Consider the following 8,144-nt stretch of genomic DNA (forward strand, 5'->3'; position numbering starts at 1 on the left):
GCATAACAGATATAAAATATATTACCATTTATCCATACAGTTTTCATACTGAATATTAATCTACTTGTCTTGATATGGATTTCTTGTATTAATTTCTATTTTATGGCTATCTATCTATCTATCTATCTATCTATCTATCTATCTATCTATCTCCCTATATACATTTCTTTATTATAGATCTGTATATTTTCATTTCTATATTATTCATTTAAATGCCATGCCTTTAACGAAATAAAAACAAAAAGTCCCACATTTAAATATTTTTAATATCTATTACTGTAATATTGATCTTCTATATTTATACACACAGATGTAATGCATAACAGATATAAAATATATTACCATTTATCCATACAGTTTTCATACTGAATATTAATCTACTTGTCTAGATATGGATTTCTTGTATTTATTTCTATTTTATGGCTATCTATCTATCTATCTATCTATCTATCTATCTATCTATCTATCTCCCAATATACATTTCTTTATTATAGATGTGTATATTTTCATTTCTATATTATTCATTTAAATGCCATGCCTCTAGCTAAATAATAAACAAAAAGTCCCTTGATTTAAATATTTTTAATATCTATTTCTATCATACTGATTTCTTTATTTATACATATGGATACAATGCATAACATGTATTAAAATACATTACCATCTATCCGTATATTTTTCATATTGAATATTAACCTGCTTTTCTAGATTTAGATAACTTGTATTTATTTCTTTCTTATGGCTATGTATATATCTATATCTATCTATCTATCTATCTATCTATCTATCTATCTATCTATCTATCTATCTCCCTATATACATTTCTTTATTATAGATGTGTATATTTTCATTTCTATATTATTCATTTAAATGCCATGCCTTTAACCAAACAAAAACAAAAAGGTCCCTCATTTAAATATTTTTAATATCTATTACTATAATATTGATCTTCTATATTTATACACACAGATGTAATGCATAACAGATATAAAATATATTACCATTTATCCATATAGTTTTCATACTGAATATTAATCTACTTGTCTAGATATGGATTACATGTATTTATTTCTTTTTTATGGCTATACATATATAAATATATATACATATATATATCTCCCTCTATTTATTTCTTTAGTATAGATGGGTATATTTTCATTTCTATATTATTCATTTAAATGCCATGCCTCTAGCCAAATAATAAACAAAAAGTCCCTTGATTTAAATATTTTTAATATCTATTTCTATCATACTGATTTCTTTATTTATACATATGGATACAATGCATAACATGTATTAAAATACATTACCATCTATCCGTATATTTTTCATATTGAATATTAATCTGCTTTTCTAGATTTAGATAACTTGTATTTATTTCTTTCTTATGGCTATGTATATATCTCTATCTATCTATCTATCTATCTATCTATCTATCTATCTATCTATCTATCTATCTATCTCCCTATATACATTTCTTTATTATAGATCTGTATATTTTCATTTCTATATTATTCATTTAAATGCCATGCCTTTAACGAAATAAAAACAAAAAGTCCCACATTTAAATATTTTTAATATCTATTACTGTAATATTGATCTTCTATATTTATACACACAGATGTAATGCATAACAGATATAAAATATATTACCATTTATCCATACAGTTTTCATACTGAATATTAATCTACTTGTCTAGATATGGATTTCTTGTATTTATTTCTATTTTATGGCTATCTATCTATCTATCTATCTATCTATCTATCTATCTATCTCCCTATATACATTTCTTTATTATAGATGTGTATATTTTCATTTCTATATTATTCATTTAAATGCCATGCCTCTAGCCAAATAATAAACAAAAAGTCCCTTGATTTAAATATTTTTAATATCTATTTCTATCATACTGATTTCTTTATTTATACATATGGATACAATGCATAACATGTATTAAAATACATTACCATCTATCCGTATATTTTTCATATTGAATATTAACCTGCTTTTCTAGATTTAGATAACTTGTATTTATTTCTTTCTTATGGCTATGTATATATCTATATCTATCTATCTATCTATCTATCTATCTATCTATCTATCTATCTATCTATCTATCTATCTCCCTATATACATTTCTTTATTATAGATGTGTATATTTTCATTTCTATATTATTCATTTAAATGCCATGCCTTTAACCAAACAAAAACAAAAAGGTCCCTCATTTAAATATTTTTAATATCTATTACTATAATATTGATCTTCTATATCTATACACACAGATGTAATGCATAACAGATATAAAATATATTACCATTTATCCATACAGTTTTCATACTGAATATTAATCTACTTGTCTAGATATGGATTTCTTGTATTTATTTCTATTTTATGGCTATCTATCTATCTATCTATCTATCTATCTATCTATCTATCTATCTCCCTATATACATTTCTTTATTATAGATGTGTATATTTTCATTTCTATATTATTCATTTAAATGCCATGCCTCTAGCCAAATAATAAACAAAAAGTCCCTTCAGTTAAATATTTTTAATATCTATTTCTATCATACTGATTTCTTTATTTATACATATGGATACAATGCATAACATGTATTAAAATACATTACCATCTATCCGTATATTTTTCATATTGAATATTAACCTGCTTTTCTAGATTTAGATAACTTGTATTTATTTCTTTCTTATGGCTATGTATATATCTATATCTATCTATCTATCTATCTATCTATCTATCTATCTATCTATCTATCTATCTCCCTATATACATTTCTTTATTATAGATCTGTATATTTTCATTTCTATATTATTCATTTAAATGCCATGCCTTTAACGAAATAAAAACAAAAAGTCCCACATTTAAATATTTTTAATATCTATTACTGTAATATTGATCTTCTATATTTATACACACAGATGTAATGCATAACAGATATAAAATATATTACCATTTATCCATACAGTTTTCATACTGAATATTAATCTACTTGTCTAGATATGGATTTCTTGTATTTATTTCTATTTTATGGCTATCTATCTATCTATCTATCTATCTATCTATCTATCTATCTCCCTATATACATTTCTTTATTATAGATGTGTATATTTTCATTTCTATATTATTCATTTAAATGCCATGCCTCTAGCCAAATAATAAACAAAAAGTCCCTTGATTTAAATATTTTTAATATCTATTTCTATCATACTGATTTCTTTATTTATACATATGGATACAATGCATAACATGTATTAAAATACATTACCATCTATCCGTATATTTTTCATATTGAATATTAACCTGCTTTTCTAGATTTAGATAACTTGTATTTATTTCTTTCTTATGGCTATGTATATATCTATATCTATCTATCTATCTATCTATCTATCTATCTATCTATCTATCTATCTATCTATCTATCTCCCTATATACATTTCTTTATTATAGATGTGTATATTTTCATTTCTATATTATTCATTTAAATGCCATGCCTTTAACCAAACAAAAACAAAAAGGTCCCTCATTTAAATATTTTTAATATCTATTACTATAATATTGATCTTCTATATTTATACACACAGATGTAATGCATAACAGATATAAAATATATTACCATTTATCCATATAGTTTTCATACTGAATATTAATCTACTTGTCTAGATATGGATTACATGTATTTATTTCTTTTTTATGGCTATACATATATAAATATATATACATATATATATCTCCCTCTATTTATTTCTTTAGTATAGATGGGTATATTTTCATTTCTATATTATTCATTTAAATGCCATGCCTCTAGCCAAATAATAAACAAAAAGTCCCTTGATTTAAATATTTTTAATATCTATTTCTATCATACTGATTTCTTTATTTATACATATGGATACAATGCATAACATGTATTAAAATACATTACCATCTATCCGTATATTTTTCATATTGAATATTAACCTGCTTTTCTAGATTTAGATAACTTGTATTTATTTCTTTCTTATGGCTATGTATATATCTATATCTATCTATCTATCTATCTATCTATCTATCTATCTATCTATCTATCTATCTCCCTATATACATTTCTTTATTATAGATGTGTATATTTTCATTTCTATATTATTCATTTAAATGCCATGCCTCTAACCAAATAATAAACAAAAAGTCCCTTCCTTAAAATATTTTTAATATTTATTTCTATCATACTGATCTTCTATATTTATAGACATAGATATGTTGCATAACAGATATTAAAATTTATTATATTAGCATCTATCCATATAGTTTTCATACTGAATATTAATCTACTTGTCTAGATATGGATTTCTTGTATTTATTTCTTTTTTATCTCTCTCTCTCTCTCTCTCTCTGTATATATATCTACCTAGCTCCCCTATATTTATTTTTACAGGTATATATTTCTCTTTCTAATGTTCTGCTTTTTGAAATTTGCATTTCGTTCTCTTTGAAACTCTACCCATTCATTCAGCTGACAGGTCAGAATGACAAAAATATAAAGCCCTGGTGAACCCCGAGTGCAGAACGCGCTCGTCACTATGGAACTTAGGCACAGAAATTTGTCTCGGTGCATTTTAGTACCTCATGGATGCACAGATGTGTTTTATACACTCACTTTTTACAGGGAAGTAAGAGGTGGAAAAACAAAAGCCACTTTCTTAACCCTAAGCCGTTCCTGACATAACAAAACCCTAAAGACGGCGTGCACAGAGAGGGGGTTTCTTTCCAAGGGAATTTAGAGAGATCCATTCCTGTTCCTTGCCAATGCCTACCGTAAAAACCAGAACAGCTCCACAGGTTTTTGGATTCTGCATCCAGCCCTCCCAGGGAATTTCCTGGCAGCTCGGGGTCCCCTCTGGGCAAGGGTACCCGGCACGAGCCCTCCCCATTCCCCGCTCACCTTGCTCCTCCAGCGCAGCGCCTGCCTCCCTCTGCCGGGGACCTCGGCGTGCCCCAAGGGACATGGGAGCCCCCCAGTGCCCACCCCGTCCCCCTCAGCCTTTGCTCCTCACCCCCAAAGAAGGCACAGAACAACTCCAACTGCCCTGGACAGCAGCACCCTGCTTTATTGGAAGCCCTTCTAGGACTAGACCCCCTCCCAAAAAGGAGCTCTGCTGCAACAAGAAAAGGGGGGCAGGTGCCAGAAATCCCTCCCCAAAAACCCCAGGCACAGGCCAGAGGCAGAAAGAGGGAGTGGTGGCAGAGAGGACACAGGAAGAAAAGAAAGAACAAAAGAATGGGCTGTAGGATGAAATAGAAAAACAAAACAAAACTGAAAAAAAACCAAACCAAACCAAATCACCAAAAAACCACCAAAAACAAAACCAAACCACCAAAAAACCAAAACTTCCACCCAAACCCAAAACCTGGCATGGGCAGCAAGACAGAGAGGGATTGAAAAAGAACAGAGCCAAGGAAGGGGACACAAGGAGCCACTGGGAAACAAGGGCACGGGGAAGAGCAGAGAGACAGACGGAATTAAAAAAGGCACGTGAGTGAGCCACGGAGAAGGACACAGAAAAAGGCCGAGCGCAGAACACACAGCAAGGACAGAGGGATTCTGTCCTTGATTGGACAAGAGGGAAACAAGGAGCCAGAGGGGAAAGGACCACGCCAGGGGCCGGCAAGATGGACGAGATGGACAAGGTGCTTCTCCCTCTGGCCACTACGGCGAGCGCAGCTTCCCCGCAGTTTCACGTCTCTTCCAAGCACAACAGGTGAACAAAGAGCAGCACAGAGCCGCCGGTCTCCAATGCTCTGCAATCTAGAAGGAAAAAGAAGGAAAAAGGAAAAAGACCGGTTCATTCTGCCACCAAAGAGAGTTGCTTATCCCAAGACACCTTATTCCAGGCACAGAAATCATTTCTGCCACTCGAACAAACCCACTCGATGCTGTCTCAAGTCGATGGCAGCTACTTAAACCCTGTCTCAAGAATCACAGGGACACGAGCCTTGCAATTCTCAGGAAGGACTCGGCTGAGTCTTCAAGATTTCCCCACCCACAGAAGCCAGTGATCCCAGCTTGAAACAGCACATTTCCTCCCAACCCCATAGAAATTGCCCTGTGCTGCCAGCACTGAGGCTGCCAGCAGGAGCAGCAGGAGCAGGAGCAGGAGCAGCAGGAGCAGGAGCAGCAGATCCGTCCGCTCCGGGCGCGGGTCTCGGGCACGGCCGGGGTCCCTTTGGGCCGGTCCCAGTGCCCCTGGGCTAGTTCAAAATAGTATATAAATTTGATAAAAATAAGCATTAGAAATATTTAAATAATCATTTAAGGTGAAGGGGATGTTTTTTTAAATTCGGTTACAGGCAGGGCTTTTAAATAAATAATATAGAAATGAAAATATAGAAATCTATAACAAAGGTATAAATATAGGGAGATATATAGAGAGAGAGAGAGAGAGAGAGAGAGAGAGAGATGAAAAAGAAATAAATACTAGTAACAAATATATACTAGTAGATTAATAATAAATATGAAAAATATATGGATGGACGTTAATATATTTTAATATCTATTATGCATTATATCTATGTGTATAAATATAAAAAATCAATATGATAGACATAGATATTAAAAATATTTAAATGAAGGGCCTTTTTGCTTTTTATTTGGTTAGAGGCAGGGCTTGCTAAGTTCCGATGGGGGTTTTTTTGGGGCGTTCCTTGGAGAAGGGTTTTTGGAAGGGGGTTGCACACCTTGTTTCTTGCCGGGCTTCTTTGCACGTGGGGGGGCGATCCCCGCCCAGCCCCGGGCTGAGCTCTGCGGCAGTGCTGCCACCTTGTGGCCACAGAGCGGTACTGCAGCTGTGCCCCGGCGCGGGCGGGGCCGAGCCGAGCGGAACCGAGCCGAGCCGAGCGGAGCCGAGCGGAGCCGAGCGGAGCCGAACCGAAGCGTGCCGAGCGGAGCCGAGCGGAGCCGAGCGGAGCCGAACCGAGGCGCGCCGAGCCGAGCCGAGCCGTGTCGAGCCGAGCCGAACCGTGCCGAGCGGAGCCGTGCCGAGCGGAGCCGAGCGGCGCCGAGCGGAGCCGAGCGGCGCCGAGCGGAGCCGAGCCGAGCGGAGCCGAGCGGAGACGAGCCGAGCCGAGCGGAGCCGAGCCGAAGCGGGCCGCGGCAAGGACCCCGTCAGAGAGAGGCGTCCTCACCGCTGCCTGTCGGCGCCCGGCTGGCTCGCGTCCGGCCCCGGCGCCGCTGAGCGTACAGCCCGTGTCGGCACGGCCGGAAAAGCCGCGGAAAATTGCGCCGGAGCGGCGTCGGCGTCGGGGTGTTTGTCAGGCAGTCGAGTAGACACCCACCGCCCGGGGTCCTTGCATTTTCCCGCCTTTTCGGCCGCCATGCTTGGAAGGTCAAAGCCAGCCGCGACTCGGCAGCCATCTTGTGAGGGGCGTGACGTCACTTCCGCCCTTCCTCGCCGCCATCTTTGTTGTGGCTGAAGCCACTTCCGGCCGAGCGGCCATCTTTGTTGTGGCACGATCGAGGCCCCCGCTGCTCTCAGCGCGTCTGTCTACCTTACTTGCCTGAACGAAAAACCGGACGAAGCCGGCCGACTCCGAGCACTCCGGCTGATTTTCCGCCGCCTTTCCCGGGGCGAGGACGGTGGCGGCGGGGCTCAGCGGCTCCGGAGCTGGGCGGCGGCTGCGCCTGCGGCGGCAGGCATTGGAGTCGACGCCTCTGCCGGGGTCCTACCGGCCGGCCGCAAACTTCAGTGTGGCAATCAGCCCGACCCGGCTCCTGCGGGGGGGGGTCCCGGCTCGGCTCGGCACGCCTCGGTTCGGTTCGGCTCGACTCGGCTCGGCTCGGCTCGGCTCGGTTCGGCTCCGCTCGGCTCGGCCCCGCCCGCGCCGCGGCACAGCTGCAGTACCACTCTGTGGCCACAAGGTGGCAGCACTGCCGCAGAGCTCAGCCCGGGGCTGGGTGGGGATCGCCCCCGCACGTGCAAAGAAGCCCGGCAAGAAAGAACGTGTGCAACCCCCTTCCAAAAACCCTTCTCCAAGGAACGCCCCAAAAAACCCCCCATCGGAACTTAGCAAGCCCTGCCTCTAACCAAATAAAAAGCAAAAAGGCCCTTCATTTAAATATTTTTAATATCTATTTCTGTCATATTGAA

Source organism: Poecile atricapillus, chromosome W (assembly GCF_030490865.1).
Source record: "Poecile atricapillus isolate bPoeAtr1 chromosome W, bPoeAtr1.hap1, whole genome shotgun sequence".
Taxonomy (NCBI): domain Eukaryota; kingdom Metazoa; phylum Chordata; class Aves; order Passeriformes; family Paridae; genus Poecile; species Poecile atricapillus.